At 43.5% G+C, this 27,290-nt stretch overlaps 1 long non-coding RNA gene across 2 annotated transcripts; it reads right to left on the reverse strand.

Annotated features, from left to right (window-relative positions):
• Window positions 1-23,719: 23,719 nt before the first annotated feature.
• Window positions 23,720-26,758, reverse strand: LOC127909640 (uncharacterized). 2 transcript variants are annotated; one of them, XR_008072238.1, is made up of 3 exons: window positions 26,417-26,758; window positions 25,903-26,127; window positions 23,720-25,714 (listed from the first exon to the last, which is right to left on the reverse strand). It is a non-coding gene; the product is annotated as an uncharacterized LOC127909640 (long non-coding RNA). The 2 variants fall into 2 exon arrangements; XR_008072239.1 differs by having other exon boundaries at window positions 23,720-24,784; window positions 24,817-25,714; window positions 25,903-26,758.
• Window positions 26,759-27,290: the final 532 nt, after the last annotated feature.

Here is a 27,290-nt window from a genome sequence, read left to right on the forward strand (position 1 = left end):
TCACTGATGGCTATAGGGGTTCTTCACTGATGGCTATAGGGGTTCTTCACTGATGGCTATAGGGGTTCTTCACTGATGGCTATAGGGGGTCTTCACTGATGGCTATAGGGGTCTTCACTGATGGCTATAGGGGTTCTTCACTGATGGCTATAGGGGTTCTTCACTGATGGCTATAGGGGTCTTCACTGATGGGAGTTCTTCACTGATGGCTATAGGGGTTCTTCACTGATGGCTATAGGGGTTCTTCACTGATGGCTATAGGGGTTCTTCACTGATGGCTATAGGGGTTCTTCACTGATGGCTATGGGGGTTCTTCACTGATGGCTATAGGGGTTCTTCACTGATGGGGGGTCTTCACTGATGGCTATAGGGGTTCTTCACTGATGGCTATAGGGGTTCTTCACTGATGGCTATAGGGGGTCTTCACTGATGGGAGTTCTTCACTGATGGCTATAGGGGTTCTTCACTGATGGCTATAGGGGTTCTTCACTGATGGCTATAGGGGGTCTTCACTGATGGGAGTTCTTCACTGATGGCTATAGGGGTTCTTCACTGATGGCTATAGGGGGTCTTCACTGATGGGAGTTCTTCACTGATGGCTATAGGGGTTCTTCACTGATGGCTATAGGGGTTCTTCACTGATGGCTATAGGGGTTCTTCACTGATGGCTATAGGGGTTCTTCACTGATGGCTATAGGGGTTCTTCACTGATGGCTATGGGGTTCTTCACTGATGGGGTTCTTCACTGATGGCTATAGGGGTCTTCACTGATGGCTATAGGGGTTCTTCACTGATGGCTATAGGGTTCTTCACTGATGGCTATAGGGGTTCTTCACTGATGGCTATAGGGGTTCTTCACTGATGGCTATAGGGTTCTTCACTGATGGCTATAGGGGTCTTCACTGATGGCTATAGGGGTCTTCACTGATGGCTATAGGGGTTCTTCACTGATGGCTATAGGGGTTCTTCACTGATGGCTATAGGGGTTCTTCACTGATGGCTATAGGGGTTCTTCACTGATGGCTATAGGGGTTCTTCACTGATGGCTATAGGGGTTCTTCACTGATGGCTATAGGGGTTCTTCACTGATGGCTATAGGGGTTCTTCACTGATGGCTATAGGGGTCTTCACTGATGGCTATAGGGGTCTTCACTGATGGCTATAGGGGTTCTTCACTGATGGCTATAGGGGTTCTTCACTGATGGCTATAGGGGTCTTCACTGATGGCTATAGGGGTTCTTCACTGATGGCTATAGGGGTCTTCACTGATGGCTATAGGGGTCTTCACTGATGGCTATAGGGGTTCTTCACTGATGGCTATAGGGGTTCTTCACTGATGGCTATAGGGGTCTTCACTGATGGCTATAGGGGTTCTTCACTGATGGCTATAGGGGTCTTCACTGATGGCTATAGGGGTTCTTCACTGATGGCTATAGGGGTCTTCACTGATGGCTATAGGGGTCTTCACTGATGGCTATAGGGGATCTTCACTGATGGCTATAGGGTTCTTCACTGATGGCTATAGGGGTTCTTCACTGATGGCTATAGGGGTTCTTCACTGATGGCTATAGGGGTCTTCACTGATGGCTATAGGGGTCTTCACTGATGGCTATAGGGGTTCTTCACTGATGGCTATAGGGGTTCTTCACTGATGGCTATAGGGGTTCTTCACTGATGGCTATAGGGGTCTTCACTGATGGCTATAGGGGTTCTTCACTGATGGCTATAGGGGTTCTTCACTGATGGCTATAGGGGGTCTTCACTGATGGGGGTCTTCACTGATGGCTATAGGGGTCTTCACTGATGGCTATAGGGGTTCTTCACTGATGGCTATAGGGGTCTTCACTGATGGCTATAGGGGTCTTCACTGATGGCTATAGGGGTTCTTCACTGATGGCTATAGGGGTTCTTCACTGATGGCTATAGGGGTCTTCACTGATGGCTATAGGGGTTCTTCACTGATGGCTATAGGGGTTCTTCACTGATGGCTATAGGGGTTCTTCACTGATGGCTATAGGGGTTCTTCACTGATGGCTATAGGGTTCTTCACTGATGGCTATAGGGGTTCTTCACTGATGGCTATAGGGGTTCTTCACTGATGGCTATAGGGGTTCTTCACTGATGGCTATAGGGGTCTTCACTGATGGCTATAGGGGTCTTCACTGATGGCTATAGGGGTTCTTCACTGATGGCTATAGGGGTCTTCACTGATGGCTATAGGGGTTCTTCACTGATGGCTATAGGGGTCTTCACTGATGGCTATAGGGTTCTTCACTGATGGCTATAGGGGTTCTTCACTGATGGCTATAGGGGTTCTTCACTGATGGCTATAGGGGTTCTTCACTGATGGCTATAGGGGTTCTTCACTGATGGGGGTCTTCACTGATGGCTATAGGGTTCTTCACTGATGGCTATAGGGGTTCTTCACTGATGGCTATAGGGGGTCTTCACTGATGGGAGTTCTTCACTGATGGCTATAGGGGTTCTTCACTGATGGCTATAGGGGTTCTTCACTGATGGCTATAGGGGTTCTTCACTGATGGCTATAGGGGTCTTCACTGATGGCTATAGGGGTTCTTCACTGATGGCTATAGGGGTTCTTCACTGATGGCTATAGGGGTTCTTCACTGATGGGGGTCTTCACTGATGGCTATAGGGGTTCTTCACTGATGGCTATAGGGGTTCTTCACTGATGGCTATAGGGGGTCTTCACTGATGGGAGTTCTTCACTGATGGCTATAGGGGTTCTTCACTGATGGCTATAGGGGTTCTTCACTGATGGCTATAGGGGTTCTTCACTGATGGCTATAGGGGTTCTTCACTGATGGCTATAGGGGTTCTTCACTGATGGCTATAGGGGTTCTTCACTGATGGCTATGGGGGTTCTTCACTGATGGGGGTTCTTCACTGATGGCTATAGGGGTTCTTCACTGATGGCTATAGGGGTCTTCACTGATGGCTATAGGGGTTCTTCACTGATGGCTATAGGGGTTCTTCACTGATGGCTATAGGGGTTCTTCACTGATGGCTATAGGGGGTCTTCACTGATGGCTATAGGGGGTCTTCACTGATGGCTATAGGGGTTCTTCACTGATGGCTATAGGGGTTCTTCACTGATGGCTATAGGGGTTCTTCACTGATGGCTATAGGGGTTCTTCACTGATGGCTATAGGGGTTCTTCACTGATGGCTATAGGGGTCTTCACTGATGGCTATAGGGGTCTTCACTGATGGCTATAGGGGTTCTTCACTGATGGCTATAGGGGTTCTTCACTGATGGCTATAGGGGGTCTTCACTGATGGGAGTTCTTCACTGATGGCTATAGGGGTTCTTCACTGATGGCTATAGGGGTTCTTCACTGATGGCTATAGGGGTTCTTCACTGATGGCTATAGGGGTTCTTCACTGATGGCTATGGGGTTCTTCACTGATGGCTATAGGGGTTCTTCACTGATGGGGGTCTTCACTGATGGCTATAGGGGTTCTTCACTGATGGCTATAGGGGTTCTTCACTGATGGCTATAGGGGGTCTTCACTGATGGGAGTTCTTCACTGATGGCTATAGGGGTTCTTCACTGATGGCTATAGGGGTTCTTCACTGATGGCTATAGGGGTTCTTCACTGATGGCTATAGGGGTTCTTCACTGATGGCTATAGGGGTTCTTCACTGATGGCTATGGGGGTTCTTCACTGATGGGGGTTCTTCACTGATGGCTATAGGGGTCTTCACTGATGGCTATAGGGGTTCTTCACTGATGGCTATAGGGGTTCTTCACTGATGGCTATAGGGGTTCTTCACTGATGGCTATAGGGGTTCTTCACTGATGGCTATAGGGGTTCTTCACTGATGGCTATAGGGGTCTTCACTGATGGCTATAGGGGTCTTCACTGATGGCTATAGGGGTTCTTCACTGATGGCTATAGGGGTTCTTCACTGATGGCTATAGGGGTTCTTCACTGATGGCTATAGGGGTTCTTCACTGATGGCTATAGGGGTTCTTCACTGATGGCTATAGGGGTTCTTCACTGATGGCTATAGGGGTTCTTCACTGATGGCTATAGGGGTTCTTCACTGATGGCTATAGGGGTCTTCACTGATGGCTATAGGGGTCTTCACTGATGGCTATAGGGGTTCTTCACTGATGGCTATAGGGGTTCTTCACTGATGGCTATAGGGGTCTTCACTGATGGCTATAGGGGTTTTCACTGATGGCTATAGGGGTTTTCACTGATGGCTATAGGGTTCTTCACTGATGGCTATAGGGTTCTTCACTGATGGCTATAGGGTTCTTCACTGGCTATGGCTATGATGGGGGGTCTTCACTGATGGCTATAGGGGTTCTTCACTGATGGCTATAGGGGTCTTCACTGATGGCTATCGGGTTGCAGGTTTGTGTTCCACCCCAGCAATAACACACTGGTTTCTACCAATCAGGGGCTTAGTGTATTTTATGTGTCTACACGGTGTGTGTGTGTGTGTGTCTGCACGGTGTATGTGTGTGTCTGCACGGTGTGTGTGTGTCTACATGGTGTGTGTGTGTTTATACAGTGTGTGTCTGCACGGTGTGTGTGAGTCTACACAGTGTGTGTTTGTGTGTTTATAAGGTGTGTGTGTGTGTGTTTATACGCTGTGTGTGTGTGGGTCTACACAGTGTGTGTGTGTGTGTGTGTTTATACAGTGTGTGTGTGTGTGTGTCTACCACATGGATAAGTGGTCCATTAGTGCATGTGAGGAAATGAAGCAGACAGGCCTGTTTGGAGACATGCAGCACTAAAGAGTACCAACACGTGTGTATCTGTTCATCCAGAGTAGTCCATTAGTTTGAGTCTTGTTGTCTTCATGGTTCGTTTCTGAGTTAAAGTGCATGTATTGACTCGTGTGGTTATTGACGACCATTTTTCCCATCAATTTGCTGAAACGACGACAGAGAGGAGACTGAGCAGCGCCCCAATGCCTCAGTAAGGACCTCCGTGATTTTATAGAACACTGAGTGGACAAAACATGAGTTACTATAGAAACATTGAGAGTACCTTCCTAATATTGAGTTGCACCCCTCTTCTGCCCTCAGAACTGCCTCAATTCGTCGGGGCATCGACTCTACAAGATGACCCCAATGTTGACTCCAATGCTTCCCAAAGTTGGGTCAAGTTGCCTGGATGTTCTTTGGGTGGTGGACCATTCATGATACACACAGGAAACTGTCGAGTGTGGGAAAAACTCAGCAACGTTGCAGTTCTTGACACAAACAGGTGCGCCTGGCACCTACTAACATACCCCTTTTAAAAGGCACTTCAATATTTTGTCTTGCCCCCGTTCACCCTCTGAATGGGACACACGCAGACACGGTCCATGTCTCAAGGCTTAAAAATCCTTCTGTAACCCGTCTCCTCCCCTTCATCTGCCCTGATTGAAGTGGATTTAACGAGTGACATCATCAAGGGATCATATCTTTCACCTGGATTCACCTGGTCAGTCTATGTTTTACCTGTCTGTCATGGGTTTTCTCTTCAGGATTCACCTGGTCAGTCTATGTTTTACCTGTCTGTCATGGGTTTTCTCTTCAGGATTCACCTGGTCAGTCTATGTTTTACCTGTCTGTCATGGGTTTTCTCTTCAGGATTCACCTGGTCAGTCTATGTTTTACCTGTCTGTCATGGGTTTTCTCTTCTGGATTCACCTGGTCAGTCTATGTTTTACCTGTCTGTCATGGGTTTTCTCTTCTAGATTCACCTGGTCAGTCTATGTTTTACCTGTCTGTCATGGGTTTTCTCTTCTGGATTCACCTGGTCAGTCTATGTTTTACCTGTCTGTCATGGGTTTTCTCTTCTGGATTCACCTGGTCAGTCTATGTTTTACCTGTCTGTCATGGGTTTTCTCTTCTAGATTCACCTGGTCAGTCTATGTTTTACCTGTCTGTCATGGGTTTTCTCTTCAGGATTCACCTGGTCAGTCTATGTTTTACCTGTCTGTCATGGGTTTTCTCTTCAGGATTCACCTGGTCAGTCTATGTTTTACCTGTCTGTCATGGGTTTTCTCTTCTGGATTCACCTGGTCAGTCTATGTTTTACCTGTCTGTCATGGGTTTTCTCTTCAGGATTCACCTGGTCAGTCTATGTTTTACCTGTCTGTCATGGGTTTTCTCTTCTAGATTCACCTGGTCAGTCTATGTTTTACCTGTCTGTCATGGGTTTTCTCTTCTGGATTCACCTGGTCAGTCTATGTTTTACCTGTCTGTCATGGGTTTTCTCTTCTGGATTCACCTGGTCAGTCTATGTTTTACCTGTCTGTCATGGGTTTTCTCTTCTAGATTCACCTGGTCAGTCTATGTTTTACCTGTCTGTCATGGGTTTTCTCTTCTGGATTCACCTGGTCAGTCTATGTTTTACCTGTCTGTCATGGGTTTTCTCTTCTGGATTCACCTGGTCAGTCTATGTTTTACCTGTCTGTCATGGGTTTTCCCTTCAGGATTCACCTGGTCAGTCTATGTTTTACCTGTCTGTCATGGGTTTTCTCTTCAGGATTCACCTGGTCAGTCTATGTTTTACCTGTCTGTCATGGGTTTTCTCTTCTGGATTCACCTGGTCAGTCTATGTTTTACCTGTCTGTCATGGGTTTTCTCTTCTGGATTCACCTGGTCAGTCTATGTTTTACCTGTCTGTCATGGGTTTTCTCTTCAGGATTCACCTGGTCAGTCTATGTTTTACCTGTCTGTCATGGGTTTTCTCTTCTGGATTCACCTGGTCAGTCTATGTTTTACCTGTCTGTCATGGGTTTTCTATTCTGGATTCACCTGGTCAGTCTATGTTTTACCTGTCTGTCATGGGTTTTCTCTTCTGGATTCACCTGGTCAGTCTATGTTTTACCTGTCTGTCATGGGTTTTCTCTTCTGGATTCACCTGGTCAGTCTATGTTTTACCTGTCTGTCATGGGTTTTCTCTTCTGGATTCACCTGGTCAGTCTATGTTTTACCTGTCTGTCATGGGTTTTCTCTTCTGGATTCACCTGGTCAGTCTATGTTTTACCTGTCTGTCATGGGTTTTCTCTTCTGGATTCACCTGGTCAGTCTATGTTTTACCTGTCTGTCATGGGTTTTCTCTTCTGGATTCACCTGGTCAGTCTATGTTTTACCTGTCTGTCATGGGTTTTCTCTTCTGGATTCACCTGGTCAGTCTACGTCGTTTTTACCTGTCTGTCATGGGTTTTCTCTTCTGGATTCACCTGGTCAGTCTATGTTTTACCTGTCTGTCATGGGTTTTCTCTTCTGGATTCACCTGGTCAGTCTATGTTTTACCTGTATGTCATGGGTTTTCTCTTCTGGATTCACCTGGTCAGTCTATGTTTTACCTGTCTGTCATGGGTTTTCTCTTCTGGATTCACCTGGTCAGTCTATGTTTTACCTGTCTGTCATGGGTTTTCTCTTCTGGATTCACCTGGTCAGTCTATGTTTTACCTGTCTGTCATGGGTTTTCTCTTCTGGATTCACCTGGTCAGTCTATGTTTTACCTGTCTGTCATGGGTTTTCTCTTCAGGATTCACCTGGTCAGTCTATGTTTTACCTGTCTGTCATGGGTTTTCTCTTCTGGATTCACCTGGTCAGTCTATGTTTTACCTGTCTGTCATGGGTTTTCTCTTCTGGATTCACCTGGTCAGTCTATGTTTTACCTGTCTGTCATGGGTTTTCTCTTCTGGATTCACCTGGTCAGTCTATGTTTTACCTGTCTGTCATGGGTTTTCTCTTCTGGATTCACCTGGTCAGTCTATGTTTTACCTGTCTGTCATGGTTTTCTCTTCTGGATTCACCTGATCAGTCTATGTTTTACCTGTCTGTCATGGGTTTTCTCTTCTGGATTCACCTGGTCAGTCTATGTTTTACCTGTCTGTCATGGGTTTTCTCTTCTGGATTCACCTGGTCAGTCTATGTTTTACCTGTCTGTCATGGGTTTTCTCTTCTGGATTCACCTGGTCAGTCTATGTTTTACCTGTCTGTCATGGGTTTTCTCTTCTGGATTCACCTGGTCAGTCTATGTTTTACCTGTCTGTCATGGGTTTTCTCTTCTGGATTCACCTGGTCAGTCTATGTTTTACCTGTCTGTCATGGGTTTTCTCTTCTGGATTCACCTGGTCAGTCTATGTTTTACCTGTCTGTCATGGGTTTTCTCTTCTGGATTCACCTGGTCAGTCTATGTTTTACCTGTCTGTCATGGGTTTTCCCTTCTGGATTCACCTGGTCAGTCTATGTTTTACCTGTCTGTCATGGGTTTTCTCTTCTGGATTCACCTGGTCAGTCTACGTTTTTACCTGTCTGTCATGGGTTTTCTCTTCTGGATTCACCTGGTCAGTCTATGTTTTACCTGTCTGTCATGGGTTTTCCCTTCTGGATTCACCTGGTCAGTCTATGTTTTACCTGTCTGTCATGGGTTTTCTCTTCTGGATTCACCTGGTCAGTCTATGTTTTACCTGTCTGTCATGGGTTTTCTCTTCTGGATTCACCTGGTCAGTCTATGTTTTACCTGTCTGTCATGGGTTTTCTCTTCTGGATTCACCTGGTCAGTCTATGTTTTACCTGTCTGTCATGGGTTTTCTCTTCTAGATTCACCTGGTCAGTCTATGTTTTACCTGTCTGTCATGGGTTTTCTCTTCTGGATTCACCTGGTCAGTCTATGTTTTACCTGTCTGTCATGGGTTTTCTCTTCAGGATTCACCTGGTCAGTCTATGTTTTACCTGTCTGTCATGGGTTTTCTCTTCTGGATTCACCTGGTCAGTCTATGTTTTACCTGTCTGTCATGGGTTTTCTCTTCTGGATTCACCTGGTCAGTCTATGTTTTACCTGTCTGTCATGGGTTTTCTCTTCTGGATTCACCTGGTCAGTCTATGTTTTACCTGTCTGTCATGGGTTTTCTCTTCTGGATTCACCTGGTCAGTCTATGTTTTACCTGTCTGTCATGGGTTTTCTCTTCTGGATTCACCTGGTCAGTCTATGTTTTACCTGTCTGTCATGGGTTTTCTCTTCTGGATTCACCTGGTCAGTCTATGTTTTACCTGTCTGTCATGGGTTTTCTCTTCTGGATTCACCTGGTCAGTCTATGTTTTACCTGTCTGTCATGGGTTTTCTCTTCTGGATTCACCTGGACAGTCTATGTTTTACCTGTCTGTCATGGGTTTTCCCTTCTGGATTCACCTGGTCAGTCTATGTTTTACCTGTCTGTCATGGGTTTTCTCTTCTGGATTCACCTGGTCAGTCTATGTTTTACCTGTCTGTCATGGGTTTTCTCTTCTGGATTCACCTGGTCAGTCTATGTTTTACCTGTCTGTCATGGGTTTTCTCTTCTAGATTCACCTGGTCAGTCTATGTTTTACCTGTCTGTCATGGGTTTTCTCTTCTGGATTCACCTGGTCAGTCTATGTTTTACCTGTCTGTCATGGGTTTTCTCTTCAGGATTCACCTGGTCAGTCTATGTTTTACCTGTCTGTCATGGGTTTTCTTTTTACAATCCGTGTACATTGATACTTTGTTAGATGAAGGACCATTTGCAATAGAACAGTGAGTGTTGTTGTTGGGACATCAGTCCAACTGTGTTAGAACCAAGTCTCTCTGTGTGTTTCTCTGAAACCGATTGTTTTGTGGCTGGAGACGTTTGTGTCATTTTCACACACTGGTACACATATACATATACATATACATACACACACACACTGGTACACATATACATACACATACACACACACACTGGTACACATATACATACACACACACAGGTACACATACACACACACTGGTACACATATACATACACACACACACAGGTACACATACACACACACACAGGTACACATATACATACACATACACACACACACTGGTACACATATACATACACACACACACTGGTACACATATACATACACATACACACACACACTGGTACACATATACATACACACACACACACTGGTACACATATACATACACACACACAGGTACACATATACATACACACACACACTGGTACACATATACATACACATACACACACACACTGGTACACATATACATACACATACACACACACACAGGTACACATACACACACACACTGGTACACATATACACACACACACACACTGGTACACATATACATACACACACACACACACACTGGTACACATACACATACACACACACACTGGTACACATATACACACACACTGGTACACATATACACACACACACACACTGGTACACATACACACACACACTGGTACACATATACATACACACACACACAGGTACACATATACATACACACACACACAGGTACACATATACACACACACACACACTGGTACACATATACATACACACACACACACAGGTACACATATACATACACACACACACTGGTACACATATACACACACACACACACTGGTACACATATACATACACACACACACACAGGTACACATATACATACACACACACACTGGTACACATATACATACATACACACACACACAGGTACACATATACATACACACAGGTACACACACACACACACACACACACACACACACACACACACACACACACACACACACACACACACACACACACACACAGGACCTCTGGGCGTGTGGTAGGGCAGCACCTCTGGGCGTGTGGTAGGGCAGGACCTCTGGGCGTGTGGCAAGGCAGGACCTCTGGGTGTGTGGTAGGGCAGGACCTCTGGGTGTGTGGTAGGGCAGCACCTCTGGGCGTGTGGTAGGGCAGGACCTCTGGGTGTGTGGTAGGGTAGGGCAGCACCTCTGGGCGTGTGGTAGGGCAGCACCTCTGGGCGTGTGGTAGGGCAGGACCTCTGGGCGTGTGGTAGGGCAGGACCTCTGGGCGTGTGGTAGGGCAGGACCTCTGGGCGTGTGGTAGGGCAGGACCTCTGGGCGTGTGGTAGGGCAGGACCTCTGGGCGTGTGGTAGGGCAGGACCTCTGGGCGTGTGGTAGGGCAGGACCTCTGGGCGTGTGGTAGGGCAGGACCTCTGGGCGTGTGGTAGGGCAGGACCTCTGGGCGTGTGGTAGGGCAGGACCTCTGGGCGTGTGGTAGGGCAGGACCTCTGGGCGTGTGGCAGGGCAGCACCTCTGGGCGTGTGGTAGGGCAGCACCTCTGGGCGTGTGGCAGGGCAGGACCTCTGGGCGTGTGGTAGGGCAGGACCTCTGGGCGTGTGGTAGGGCAGGACCTCTGGGCGTGTGGTAGGGCAGCACCTCTGGGCGTGTGGTAGTAACATGCTATAGATGAGGTCAGAGCTCAGTGTCTGTACAGTAACATGCTATAGATGAGGTCAGAGCTCAGTGGCTGTACAGTAACATGCTATAGATGAGGTCAGAGCTCAGTGGCTGTACAGTAACGTGCTATAAATGAGGTCAGAGCAGGACTCTTATGTATTTTGAAAGATGAGACGTTGAGGATTATAATAAATACCGGTTTGATGTCATAGAAGCCAATTTTTCAAACAATAAAACTCATATAAACACCGTCATTGTTTATGATCATTATGTGAGATGTACATTTACAGTGTCCAGGGTCCTCAGATCCTCAAACAGTTCAACAGCTGCACCATCGAGAGCATCCCGCTGGGTTGCATCACCGCCTGGTATGGCGCTACAGAGGGTAGTGAGAACGGCCCAGTACATCACCGCCTGGTATGGCGCTACAGAGGGTCGTGAGAACGGCCCAGTACATCACCGCCTGGTATGGCGCTACAGAGGGTAGTGAGAACGGCCCAGTACATCACCGCCTGGTATGGGCGCTACAGAGGGTAGTGAGAACGGCCCAGTACATCACCGCCTGGTATGGCGCTACAGAGGGTAGTGAGAACGGCCCAGTACATCACCGGGTAAAGCTGCCTGCCATCCAGGACCTCTATATCAGGCGGTTTCAGAGGAAGGCCCTAAACATTGTCGAAGACTCCAGCCACCCTAGTCATAGACTTTTCTCTCTGCTACCGCACAGCAAGAGGTACCGGAGCGCCAAGTCTAGGTCCAAGAGGCTTCAAACAGCTTCTACCCCCCAAGCCATAAGACTCCTGAACATCTAGTCAAATGGCTTTTACACTGCTGCTAGTCTCTGTTGTTATCATCTATGCATCTATGCATATCATCTATCATCTATGCATAGTCACTTTAATAACGCTACCTACATGTATATATTACCTCAATTACCTCATCTAACCGGTGACCGGCACATTGACTCTGTACCGGGAACCCCCTGTATATAGCCTCCACATTGACTCTGTACCGGTACCCCCTGTATATAGTCTCCACATTGACTCTGTACCGGTACCCCCTGTATATAGCCTCCACATTGACTCTGTACCGGTACCCCTGTATAGAGCCTCCACATTGACTCTGTACCGGTACCCCTGTATATAGTCTCCACATTGACTCTGTACCAGTACCCCTGTATATAGTCTCCACATTGACTCTGTACCGGTACCCCTGTATATAGCCTCCACATTGACTCTGTACCGGTACCCCCTGTATATAGTCTCCACATTGACTCTGTACCAGTACCCCCTGTATATAGCCTCCACATTGACTCTGTACCAGTACCCCCTGTATATAGCGTCCACATTGACTCTGTACCGGTACCCCTGTATATAGCCTACACATTGACTCTGTACCAGTACCCCTGTATATAGCCTCCACATTGACTCTGTACCGGTACCCCCTGTATATAGCCTCCACATTGACTCTGTACCGTAACACCCTGTATATAGCCTCCACATTGACTCTGTACCATAATACCCTGTATATAGCCTCCACATTGACTCTGTACTGGTACCCCCTGTATATAGCCTCCACATTGACTCTGTACCAGTACCCCTGTATATAGCCTCCACATTGACTCTGTACCAGTACCCCCTGTATATAGCCTCCACATTGACTCTGTACCGTAACACCCTGTATATAGCCTCCACATTGACTCTGTACCGTAATACCCTGTATATAGCCTCCACATTGACTCTGTACCGTAATACCCTGTATATAGCCTCCACATTGACTCTGTACTGGTACCCCCTGTATATCTAAAAAATGCACCAAAGCGATTGCATAAACAAACTGTAAATAGAGGGATGGAGAAGAGGGGGAAGGTGGCATTTTGCATCAGTAACACACCTGAGGAGCCAAAGTCACACCTGAGGAGCCAAAGTCACACCTGAGGAGCCAAAGTCACACCTGAGGAGCCAAAGTCACACCTGAGGAGCCAAAGTCAAACCCGAGGAGCCAAAGTCACACCTGATGAGCCAATGTCACAGCCAAAGTCACACCCGAGGAGCCAAAGTCACACCCGAGGAGCCAAAGTCACACCTGAGGAGCCAAAGTCACACCTGAGGAGCCAAAGTCACACCTGAGGAGCCAAAGTCACACCTGAGGAGCCAAAGTCACACCTGAGGAGCCAAAGTCACACCTGAGGAGCCAAAGTCACACCTGAGGAGCCAAAGTCACACCCGAGGAGCCAAAGTCACACCTGATGAGCCAATGTCACAGCCAAAGTCACACCCGAGGAGCCAAAGTCACACCTGATGAGCCAAAGTCACAGCCAAAGTCACACCTGAGGAGCCAAAGTCACACCTGAGGAGCAAAAGTCTGACTCTTGTCTCGCTGTTTGTTTGCATGTGTGTGTGTCTGTATGACTCGTAGCATGTAATTCCCACAAAGGATTTGGAAAATAAATCAAATTTGGAAAACGAATGAAGAAGCTCTTTTAATTCCCTTTTCATTCCAGTCCTGTCATTATTGCTGTGGACAGAGAACATTATGGTAATTTACCTCAACACACTCATCAATCACTTTAGACTTAATGGAGTCGAGATGCACAAATAAACAAATGTTTTTTTTTTCTTCCAATGAGCTCTTTGCTGAACAAAACTGATTTAAACCCATCTGGTCCAGTTTATTTTGCCTTTCCAATCTGATTATTTATATCTTATAATGTTGTATTATTTCATTGTAATGGTATTCAGCAGGGGAGACTGAGCTGTAATTTAAAAAAAGGGTATATTTGAATATTGTATTAAAGGGGAAATCTGCAAATCTACCCATTTGAATATTGAAGAAAATAATGTAGAAATGCATCATGAGCTCAGTTCAACTGTCGTACCAAATCATAAGCTTGTTTAAATGTAAACAAACACTATAACCTCAAAACATGGTTAAAACTATAATTGTTTTTATTATAGATAGTCAGTCCTTTTCTTCAGACTCATCCCTCAGCTTTATACCAAAACACAGGTGAGTTGACCACTTTGTTTGTTTCAATTAAGGATTCTAGCTTTTCTTCTCTCTCTCTCCTGCTATCTCTCTCTCTCTCTCTCTCTCTCTCTCTCTCTCTCTCTGTCTCTCTCTCTCTCTCTCTCTTTCTCTCTCTCTGTCTCTCTCTCTCTCTCTCAATTCAATTTCAATTCAATTCAATTCAAGGGCTTTATTGGCATGGGAAACATGTGTTAACATTGCCAAAGCAAGTGAGGTAGACAACATACAAAGTGAATATATAAAGTGAAAAACAACAAAAATTAACAGTAAACATTACACATACAACAGTTTCAAAACAGTAAAGACATTACAAATGTCATATTATATATATATATATATATATATATATATATATATATCTCTCTGTCTCTCTCTCTCTCTCTCTCTGTCTCTCTCTCTCTCTCTCACACAGATATGTATACACACACACACACTCAGTAGCAAACGCGACAATCCTCTCTCTCCGTACCTGACTGCTCCACTCTACACAGATACCACCCACGCCACAGCCCAGCGAACAGAGCTAGAGACAGAACGAGAGAGAAATGCTACACAGCAGCTGTTTGTTCCGCGTCTTCTTATTCTTCTCCCGTTCTCACCATCCTCACATCCCCCCTTTTGTCTGACTCTCTCCCTCTCTCTTTCCCTCTCTCTCTCGCTCCTCAAGCCAAATATATCATGAACCTGCCGTGTGCTTGTTGCTAAGGGGAAGAGAACCAGAGGAGTGGACCAGCCGATACTTTAAGGTAATGAACACAATATTGAGTTTTGTCACTGGGGTATGTGAGAGAATGTGCATGTATGTTTATCAAATAACGACAGCAGTTTTGCCAGGTGAATATGGGAGTTATGTTACTAGTGGGTGTTAGTGTGTGTGGTTTGGTTTACTGTCCTTGTGGGGACCAGAAGTCCTTGTGGGGACCAGAAGTCCTTGTGGGGACCAGAAGTCCTTGTGGGGACCAGAAGTCCTTGTGGGGACCAGAAGTCCTTGTGGGGACCAGAAGTCCTTGTTGGGACAGAAGTCCTTGTTGGGACCAGAAGTGCTTGAGGGGACCAGAGTGCTTGAGGGGGACCAGAAGTGCTTGAGGGGACCAGAAGTGCTGAGAGGGGACCAGAAGTGTGAGGGGACCAGAAGTGCTTGTGGGGACCAGAAGTGCTTGAGGGGACCAGAAGTGCTTGAGGGGACCAGAAGTGCTTGAGGGGACCAGAAGTGCTTGGGGACCAGAATTCCTTGTGGGGACCAGAATTCCTTGTGGGGACCAGAATTCCTTGTGGGGACCAGAATTCCTTGTGGGGACCAGAAGTCCTTGAGGGGACCAGAAGTCCTTGTGGGGACCAGGATACTAAAACATGGAAAAGTGGCGACATTTCGCGGTCCCACAATGAAAAGCACTTTTATAGGTTTATGGGTGTTAGGGTTTGAAATAGGTTTAGGTGTTAGGTTCTGCGTTAGGGTTTGAAATAGGTTTAGGTGTTAGGTTCTGCGTTAGGGTTTGAAATAGGTTTAGGGGTTAGGTTCTGCGTTAGGGTTTGAAATAGGTTTAGGTGTTAGGTTCTGCGTTAGGGCTTGAAATAGGTTTAGGTGTTAGGTTCTGCGTTAGGGTTTGAAATAGGTTTAGGTGTTAGGTTCTGCGTTAGGGCTTGAAATAGGTTTAGGTGTTAGGCTCTGCGTTAGGGTTTGAATTAGGTTTTAGGGTTAGGCTCTGCGTTAGGGTTTGAATTAGGTTTAGGGGTTAGGCTCTGCGTTAGGGTTTGAATTAGGTTTTTAGGGGTTAGGGTTTGAATTAGGTTTAGGGGTTAGGCTCTGCGTTAGGGCTTGAATTAGGTTTAGGGGTTAGGGTTTGAATTAGGTTTAGGGGTTAGGGTTTTGAATTAGGTTTAGAGTTAGGCTCTGCGTTAGGAGTTTGAATTAGGTTTAGGGGTTAGGGTTTGAATTAGGTTTAGGGGTTGGGCTCTGCGTTAGGGCTTGAATTAGGTTTAGGGGTTAGGCTCTGCGTTAGGGTTTGAATTAGGTTTAGGGGTTAGGGTTTGAATTAGGTTTAGGGGTTGGGCTCTGCGTTAGGGCAGAATTAGGTTTTTAGGGGTTAGGGTTTGGTTTGGGGTTAGGGGTTTGAATTAGATTTAGGGGTTAGGCTCTCGTTAGGGTTTGAATTAGGTTTAGGGTTAGGGTTTGAATTAGGTTTAGGGGTTAGGCTCTGCGTTAGGGCTTGAATTAGGTTTAGGGGTTAGGCTCTGCGTTAGGGTTTGAATTAGGTTTTGGGGGTTAGGGTTTGAATTAGGTTTAGGGGTTAGGCTCTGCGTTAGGGTTTGAATTAGGTTTTGGGTTTTAGGGAAAATATAATTTTGAATGGGAATCAATTGTTTGTTCCCCCACAAGGATAGCAAACGTCACATTTACAAGGTTAAAAGCTGACATGTGGAATTGTTTTAAGAACGTCATAATATGGATCATTAAGATATTTGATTTTGAATTTAAGGACCCCTTTAGGTATAAAAATGTATATAAATATTTATATATATATATAAAGTATTTGAAAAAACAGCTCATAGAAACGCATTGAATAACATTAATAAATGGCTAAAAGACGAAGAAGTCTACAGTATAGAAGTATACAGTATAGAAGTGTACAGAATAGAAGCTGCTACACGATAGAAGCTGCTACAGTATAGAAGTCTACAGTATAGAAGCTGATAATGGATAGAATGAGCTGCTACAGTATAGAAGTCTACAGGATAGAAGGAGCTGCTACAGTATAGAAGTCTACAGTATAGAAGCTGCTACAGGATAGAAGGAGCTGCTAGTATAGAAGTCTACAGAATGAAGCTGCTACAGTATAGAAGTCTACAGAGTAGAAGCTGCTACAGTAAAAGGGGATCTCAGAGCTACAGTATAGAAATATACAGAATAGAAGCTGCTACAGTATAGGGGATCTCAGAGCTACAGTATAGAAGTCTACAGAGTAGAAGCTGCTACAGTATAGGGGATCTCAGAGCTACAGTATAGAAGTCTACGGAGTAGAAGCTGCTACAGTACAGTAACAGACCACTGTCTTCACCGTTGCTTTCTAATGTGTTCAGTATTCATGTTGAAGTCCTGCTGCTTCTAAGATCCTCTACAGTCATTCATATTAATCATCCATAGGGAAGGAATAGGGAAGCTCTCTGTGGTTTTGTTTGTGGAATATGGTGTTTGTCTGTCTGTCTCTCTCTGTCTCTCTCGCTCTCTCTCTCTCGGTCTGTCTCTCTCGCTCTCTCTCTCTCGGTCTCTCTTTCTCTGTCTCTGTCTCTCTCTCTGTCTCCTCTCTGTCTCTCTCTGTCTCTCTGTCTCTCTCGGTCTCTCTTTCTCTGTCTCTGTCTCTGTCTCTGTCTCTGTCTCTGTCTCTGTCTCTCTCTCTCTCTCTCTCTCTCTCTGTCTCTCTCTCTCTCTCTCTCTCTCTCTCTCTCTCTCTCTCTCTCTCTGTCTCTGTCTCTGTCTCTCTCTCTCTCTCTCTCTCTCTCTCTCTCTCTCTCTCCTCGGTCTCTCTCTCTCTGGCCAAAATAGCAATTGTCTCCTGGTCTAGCAGTCAACATGTTGCTTTCTCCTCGTCTAACGGTCAACACGTTGCTTTTTCTCCTGGTCTAACGGTCAACCGTTGCTTTCTCCTGGTCTAACAGTCAACATGTTGCTTTCTCCCTTAACTCTAACAGTCAACACGTTGCTTTCTCCTGGTACTAACGGTCAACACGTTACTTTCTCTCGTCCAACGGTCAACACGTTGCTTTCTCCTGGTCTAGCAGTCAACACGTTGCTTTCTCCTGGTCTAACGGTCAGCACGTTGCTTTCTCCTGGTCTAACAGTCAACCGTTGCTTTCTCTAGGTCTAATGGTCAAATATTGCTACATCTCCCTGCGTGGTTAAGGTTAGGATTCAGGGTAAAGTAATCTGTCTTAGATCTGTGGTTGAGGCAAACTTGTACCCCTCTGAGTGTATGGTAAACAGTGAGAGCAAGCAACGGCTGTTTGAGTATTCACCTCATCTCTTCCTCTGCTCACGCCACAGCTCACAGGCGCCAATATTGTGACAGGTGTCAGCCCGTCAGGTGCCAGCCGGCAGCAGCGGGACACCTGGGCACCTGGGAGAAAGGAAGGTGGAATGGAAATGGCACTATCGGATCCTCCAGAGAGCTGCAGGCAACGTTTTGGGTTTTGAATGCTGGAATAATGTCACCTGTAAATGGTGTTGGTGCTTGTCAGCCTGGCACATGGAGCTCGTATCAGAACAGCCTATTGGGATCACTGAAAGGATGTGCAGTAATAGTGATCCTCTGTATCTCAGTTGCTCGAGCATGAATCTTGCAATGCCAAGAGGTGGATTTGATTCCTGGGATCATACATACATAAAAAACTAATCCATGCATGACTGCACGACGCTTTGTATAACGGTGTCTGCTAAATGCCATATATATTATATATTATATTATATGATATTATATATGATATTATTATATGCTATAAATGGCCATGCAGAGGATGTAAAGGTGGATATCTGTACTGAGTAGAATGAATTCTTGAATTGAAAGTGAAGCAATGTCTTTCCATTTGTCGATTTAGTTACTATAGAAAAAACACCCATTTGGACTTATCTCTCGTTCTGTTGTTGGTCAACGTGGGATTGAAATAAGGCGCAGGTAGTGCTTTGTGTCACTGTATTCTCAAAACCTCAATTCAAAGCGGGTAATACACAATACCATCGAGAGCCCCACAGTACCAACAGCAAAATAAACTGTTATCGGCTGTATCACCACTATTTACTAGAGTTATACTGTATCACCACTATTCACTAGAGTTATACTGTATCATCACTTCACTAGAGTTATACTGTATCATCACTATTCACTAGAGGTTATACTGTATCACCACTATTCACTAGAGTTATACTGTATCCTCACTATTCACTAGAGTTATACTGTATCACCACTATTCACTAGAGTTATACTGTATCATCACTATTCACAAGTTATACTGTATCACCACTATTCACTAGTTATACTGTATTATCACTATTCACTAGTTATACTGTATCATCACTATTCACTAGCTATACTGTATCATCACTATTCACTAGCTATACTGTATCATCACTATTCACTAGAGTTATACTGTATCACCACTATTCACTAGAGTTATACTGTATCCTCACTATTCACTAGAGTTATACTGTATCACCACTATTCACTAGGGAGGTTATACTGTATCGTCACTATTCACTAGAGTTATACTGTATCATCACTATTCACTAGAGTTATACTGTATCATCACTATTCACAAGTTATACTGTTTCACCACTATTCACTAGTTATACTGTATTATCACTATTCACTAGTTATACTGTATTATCACTATTCACTAGCTATACTGTATCGTCACTATTCACTAGAGTTATACTGTATCATCACTATTCACTAGAGTTATACTGTATCATCACTATTCACAAGTTATACTGTATCACCACTATTCACTAGTTATACTGTATCATCACTATTCACTAGTTATACTGTTTCACCACTATTCACTAGTTATACTGTATTATCACTATTCACTAGTTATACTGTATCATCACTATTCACTAGCTATACTGTATCATCACTATTCACTAGAGTTATACTGTATGATCACTATTCACTAGAGGTATACTGTATCATCACTATTCACTAGTTATACTGTATCACCACTATTCACTAGTTATACTGTATCACCACTATTCACTAGAGTTATACTGTATCGTCACTATTCACTAGCGTTATACTGTATCGTCACTATTCACTAGAGTTATACTGTATCATCACTATTCACTAGCTATACTATATCATCACTATTCACTAGCTATACTGTATCATCACTATTCACTAGCTATACTATATCATCACTATTCACTAGCTATACTGTATCACCACTATTCACTAGCGTTATACTGTATCGTCACTATTCACTAGAGTTATACTGTATCATCATTATTCACTAGAGTTATACTGTATCATCATTATTCACTAGCTATACTGTATCATCACTATTCACTAGAGTTATACTGTATCATCACTATTCACTAGTTATACTGTATCGTCACTATTCACTAGAGTTATACTGTATCATCATTATTCACTAGAGTTATACTGTATCATCATTATTCACTAGAGTTATACTGTATCATCACTATTCACTAGAGTTATACTGTATCATCATTATTCACTAGAGTTATACTGTATCATCACTATTCACTAGAGTTATACTGTATCATCACTATTCACTAGCTATACTGTATCATCACTATTCACTAGCTATACTATATCATCACTATTCACTAGCTATACTGTATCATCACTATTCACTAGCTATACTGTATCATCACTATTCACTAGCTATACTGTATCATCATTATTCACTAGCTATACTGTATCATCACTATTCACTAGCTATACTGTATCATCACTATTCACTAGTTATACTGTATCATCACTATTCACTAGTTATACTGTATCATCATTATTCACTAGAGTTATACTGTATCATCACTATTCACTAGCTATACTGTATCATCACTATTCACTAGTTATACTGTATCATCACTATTCACTAGTTATACTGTATCATCACTATTCACTAGCTATACTGTATCATCACTATTCACTAGTTATACTGTATCATCACTATTCACTAGTTATACTGTATCATCATTATTCACTAGAGTTATACTGTATCATCACTATTCACTAGCTATACTGTATCATCACTATTCACTAGAGTTATACTGTATCATCATTATTCACTAGAGAAAGAAAGAGAGCAGAGGGAGTGAAAGAGAAGATTAGAGACAGCTATGAATCGAATGTATTCTTTTCACAGCCTCCAGCGACAGAAGAAGAAATTGAACGAAGGAGAGGGAGAGGAGACAGAGCTCATAATTGTCTACAGTATGAACCAGTCCAGCCAGGACCAGAGTGGAGTGGGGACAGAGCTCTACAGTATGAACCAGTCCAGCCAGGACCAGAGGGAGTGGGGACAGCAGACCCTGATCAGGACTCTCCCAACGTCATCGTCTGGCTACAGAAAGGTAGGAGGACACGCAGGTCTCTATAACACTGTGTTGTATGAAGGTTGTGGGAAGGTTGTGCAGTGGAAACATGCATTATGTACAACAGGCTTTTATGAGGTAGGAATGGCTTCCTTTAGGTCCTTAATAAGGTCCTTCCTGCGCTACAGTTGAAGTTGGATGTTTACATACATCTTAGCCAAATACACTCAAACTCAGTTTTTCACAATTCCTGACATTTAATCCTCGTAAAAAATCCCTGTCTTAGGTCAGTTAGGATCACCACTTTATTTTAAGAATGTGAAATGTCAGAATAATTGTAGAAGAATGATTTATTTCAGCTTGTATTTCTTTCATCACATTCCCAGTGGGTCAGACGTTTACATACACTCAATTAGTATTTGGTAGCATTGCCTTTAAATTGTTTAACTTGGGTCAAATGTTTCGGGTAGCTTCCCACAATAAGTTGGGGAGATTTGGCCCATTCACTCCTGACAGAGCTGGTGTAACTGAGTCAGGTTTGTAGACCTCCTTGCTTGCACACACTTTTTCAGTTCTGCCCACACATTTTCTATAGGATTGAGGTCAGGGCTTTGCGATGGCCACTCAATACCTTGACTTTGTTGTCCTTAAGCCATTTTGCCACAACTTTGGAAGTATGCTTGGGGTCATTGTCCATTTGGAAGACCCATTTATGACAAAGCTTTAACTTCCTGACTGATGTCTTGAGATGTTGCTTCATTATATCCACATAAATGTCCTGCCTCGTGATGCCATCTATTTTGTGAAGTGCACCAGTCCCTCCTGCAGCAAAGCACCCCACAACATGATGCTGGCACCCCTGTGCTTCACGGTTGGGATGGTGTTCTTCAGCTTTCAAACCTCCCTTTTCCCTCAAACATAACAATGGTCATTATGGCCAAAGAGTTCTATTTTTGTTTCATCAGACCAGAGGACATTTCTCCAAAATGTATGATCTTTGTCCCCATGTGCAGTTGCAAACCGTAGTCTGGCTTTTTATGGCGGTTTGGAGCAGTGCCTTCTTCATTGCTGAGCAGCCTTTCAGGTTATGTTGATATAGGACTCGTTTTACTGTGGATATAGATACTTTTGTACCTGTTTTCTCCAGCATCCTTCACAAGGTCCTTTGTTGTTGTTCTGGGATTGATTTGCACTTTTCGCACCAAAAGTACGTTCATCTCTAGGAGGCAGAACGCATCTCCTTCCTGAGCGGTATGACAGCTGCGTGGTCCCATGGTGTTTATACCTGCATACTATTGTTTGTACAGATGAACGTGGTACCTTCAGGCATTTTGAAAGTACTCCCAAGGATGAACCAGACTTGTGGAGGTCTACAAAAAAAATCTGAGGTCTTGGCTGATTTCTTTGATTTTCCCATGATGTCAAGCAAAGAGACACTGAGTTTGAAGGTAGGCCTTGAAATACATCCACAGGTACACCTCAATTGACTCAAATTATGTCGATTAGCCTATCAGAAACTTCTAAAGCCATGACATCATTTTCTGGAATTTTCAAGCTGTTTAAAGGCACCATCAACTTACTGTATGTAAACTTCTGATCCACTGGAATTGTGATACGGTGAAATAATCTGTCTGTAAACAATTGTTGGAGAAATTACTTGTGTCATGCACAAAGTAGATGTCTAACCGACTTGTCAACAAAATATAGTTTGTTGACAAGAAATTTGTGGAGAGGTTGATAAGCTAGTTTTAATGACTCCAACGTAAGTGTATGTAAACTTCAACTTTCAACTGTGTATCAAACCTTTTTCTATGTACTCAGAGAGCCATCAGTAGCATGTTTTATTATACAAATGATAGTCTGTCAGGTACTCAGCAAGAAGGTCTGACGTCACTATTACAAAAACAAGATCCAGATGGTAAATATAAAGATCCCATTTAAAAACTGGGAGGCCTCTAATACTTCAATGTTGTGATGCTAAAAAAATAAATAAAAATGCATAGTGCATAAACTTTGATTTGATTTGATCATTGGGCTGAGGACACTCTCTGACGGAGTTGGAGAATTGTGTGTAGTTAGTGTGTGTGTAACGCGTTCGTTTGTTGAAGGAGAGGACCAAAATGCAGCGTGGTGGTTACTCATGTTCTTTAATGAAAAAATAGTGATACATGAAATAACTAATAAATACAAAACAACAAACGGAATGTGAAAACCTATACAGCCTGTCTGGTGAACACTAACACGGAAACAGGAACAATCACCCACGAAATACACAGTGAAACCCCGGCTACCTAAATATGGTTCCCAATCAGAGACAACGAGAATCATCTGACTCTGATTGAGAACCGCCCTCAGGCAGCCAAACCTATGCTACACCCCTACTCAGCCGCAATCCCAATAACTACAAAACCCCAATACGAAATACAACAAAATAAACCCATGTCACACCCTGGCCTGACCAAATATATAACGAAAACACAAAATACTATGACCAAGGCGTGACAATGTGGTGTGTGTGTGTGTGTGTGTACAGTATGTGGTGTGTGTGTATTGGTAACTATTTTGAGTTGGACATGTGCACACACACGCACGCACGCACGCACGCACGCACGCACGCACGCACGCACGCACGCACGCACGCACGCACGCACGCACGCACGCACGCACGCACGCACGCACGCACGCACGCACGCACGCACGCACGCACGCACGCACGCACACACACACACACACACACACACACACACACACACACACACACACACACACACACACACACACACACACACACACACACACACACACACACACACACACACACACACACACACACACACACACACACACACAACCTTTAACACACACAACCTTTAACACACACAACCGTTAACACACACAACCTTTAACACACACACTTTAACACACACAACCTTTAACACACACTTATAACACACACAACCTTTAACACACAACCTTTAACACACACAACCTTTAACACACACACTTTAACACACACAACCTTTAACACACACTTATAACACACACAACCTTTAACACACACAACCGTTAACACACACAACCTTTAACACACACAACCTTTAACACACAACCTATAACACACACAACCTTTAACACACACAACCTTTAACACACAACCTTTAACACACACAACCTTTAACACACACAACCTTTAACACACACAACCTTTAACACACACACTTTAACACACACAACCTTTAACACACACTTATAACACACACAACCTTTAACACTCACTTATAACACACACAACCTTTAACACACACAACCTTTAACACACACAAGCTTTAACACACACAACCTTTAACACACACACTTTAACACACACAACCTTTAACACACACAACCTTTAACACACACAACCTTTAACACACACTTATAACACACACAACCTTTAACACACACAACCTTTAACACACACAACCTTTAACACACACAACCTTTAACACACACAACCTTTAACACACACTTATAACACACACAACCTTTAACACACACAACCTTTAACACACACAACCTTTAACACACACAACCTTTAACACACAACCTTTAACACACTCAACCTTTAACACACACAACCTTTAACACACAACCTTAACACACAACCTTTAACACACACAACCTTTAACACACACTTATAACACACACAACCTTTAACACACACTTATAACACACACAACCTTTAACACACACAACCTTTAACACACACAACCTTTAACACACACAACCTTTAACACACACAAGCTTTAACACACAACCTTTAACACACACACTTTAACACACACAACCTTTAACACACAAAACCTTTAACACACACAACCTTTAACACACACAACCTTTAACACACACTTATAACACACACAACCTTTAACACACAACCTTTAACACACGCAACCTTTAACACACACAACCTTTAACACACAACCTTTAACACACACAACATTTAACACACACTTATAACACACACAACCTTTAACACACACAACATTTAACACACACTTATAACACACACAACCTTTAACACACACAACCTATAACACACACAACCTTTAACACACACAACCTTTAACACACACTTATAACACACACAACCTTTAACACACACTTATAACACACACATCCTATAACACACACAACCTTTAACACACACAACCTTTAACACACACAACCTTTAACACACACTTATAACACATACAACCTTTAACACACACTTATAACACATACAACCTTTAACACACACAACCTTTAACACACACAAACTTTAACAGACACACTTATAACACACACAACCTTTAACACACACAACCTATAACACACACAACCTTTAACACACACTTATAACACACACCTTTAACACACACTTATGACACACAACCTTTAACACACACAACCTTTAACACACACAACCTTTAACACACACATGACACACACAACCTTTAACACACACAACCTTAACACACACAACCTTTAACACACACTTATAACACACACAACCTTTAACACACACAACCTTTAACACACACAACCTTTAACACACACTTATAACACACACAACCTTTAACACACACAACCTTTAACACACACAACCTTTAACACACAACCTTTAACACACACAACCTTTAACACACACAACCTTTAACACACAACCTTTAACACACAATCTTTAACACACACAACCTTTAACACACACAACCTTTAACACACACTTATAACACACACCTTTAACACACACAACCTTTAACACACACAACCTTTAACACACACAACCTTTAACACACAACCTTTAACACACACAACCTTTAACACACAACCTTTAACACACACAACCTATAACACACACAACCTATAACACACACAACCTTTAACACACAACCTTTAACACACACAACCTTTAACACACACAACCTTTAACACGCACTTTAACACACACAACCTATAACACACACACTTTAACACACACAACCTTTAACACACACTTATAACACACACAACCTTTAACACACACACAACCTTTAACACACAACCTTTAACACACAACCTTTAACACACACTTATAACACACACAACCTTTATCACACACCTAACCACAACACACAAAAGGTATGTGAACCCTTCGGAATTACCTGGATTTCTGCATAAATTGGTCATCAAATTTGATCTGATCTTCATCTCAGTCACAACAACAGACAAACACAGTCTGCTTAAACTAACAGCACACACATTATTGTGGTTTTATATTGAATACATTTACAGTGTAGGTTGGAAAAAGTATGTGAACCCCAAGGCTAATGACTTCTCCAAAAGCTAATTGGAGTCAAGAGTCTAACCTGGAGTCGAATCAGACGAGATTGGAGAATTTGGTTAGAGCTGCCTGCCCCATAAAAACACTCACAAAATGTGAGTTTGCTATTCACAAGAAGTATTGCCTGATGTGAACCATGCCTCGAACAAAAGAGATCTCAGAAGATCTAAGATTAAGAATTGTTGACTTGCATAAAGCTGGAAAGGGTTACAACAGTATCTCTAAAAGCCTTGATGTTCATCAGTCCACGGTAAAACAAATTTTCTATAAATGGAGAAAGTTCAACACTGCTGCTACTCTCCTTAGGAGTGGCCGTCCTGCAAAGATGACTGCAAGAGCACAGCGCAGAATGCTCAATGATGTTAAAAAGAATCCTAGAGTGTCAGCTAAAGACTTACAGAAATCTCTGGAACTTGTTACCATCTCTGTTGTCGAGTCTATGAAACGTAAAACACTAAACATGTGTTCATGGGAGGACACCACGGAAGAAGAAAACATTGCTGCACGTCTGAAGTTTGCGAAAGTGCACCTGGATGTTTCACAGCGCTACTGAGAAAATATTCAGTGGACAGTTGAAACTACAGTTGAATTGTTTG

The sequence above is a fragment of the Oncorhynchus keta genome, chromosome 19 (assembly GCF_023373465.1).
Source record: "Oncorhynchus keta strain PuntledgeMale-10-30-2019 chromosome 19, Oket_V2, whole genome shotgun sequence".
NCBI classification, from domain to species: Eukaryota; Metazoa; Chordata; class Actinopteri; order Salmoniformes; family Salmonidae; genus Oncorhynchus; species Oncorhynchus keta.